The sequence below is a fragment of the Leucopleurus acutus genome, assembly GCF_964270905.1.
Source record: "Leucopleurus acutus genome assembly, chromosome: 6".
Taxonomy (NCBI): domain Eukaryota; kingdom Metazoa; phylum Chordata; class Mammalia; order Artiodactyla; family Delphinidae; genus Leucopleurus; species Leucopleurus acutus.
The window spans coordinates 89,564,482-89,564,703 of NC_139149.1; positions in this window are offsets into that span (position 1 = coordinate 89,564,482).

A 222-nucleotide genomic window follows, 5' to 3' on the forward strand; every position below is an offset into this window, starting at 1 on the left:
CCCCGGTGTCTCTCACAGTGACCAGCATCTAGAAGGTGCTCAGTGAATGTCTGGTACCTTCCTTCAAAGATTTCAATAGATTTTTAACAATGATTTTTCTTTTTTGAATATAGGATGAAGGTGATGAAAGACTTAACTCTCATTTTTTATGGCTAATAAATGATCAAACTCCTTTCTTTGAAATTTAGTATTAAGCCTTGGATACAAAGGGTACTTTTTTTT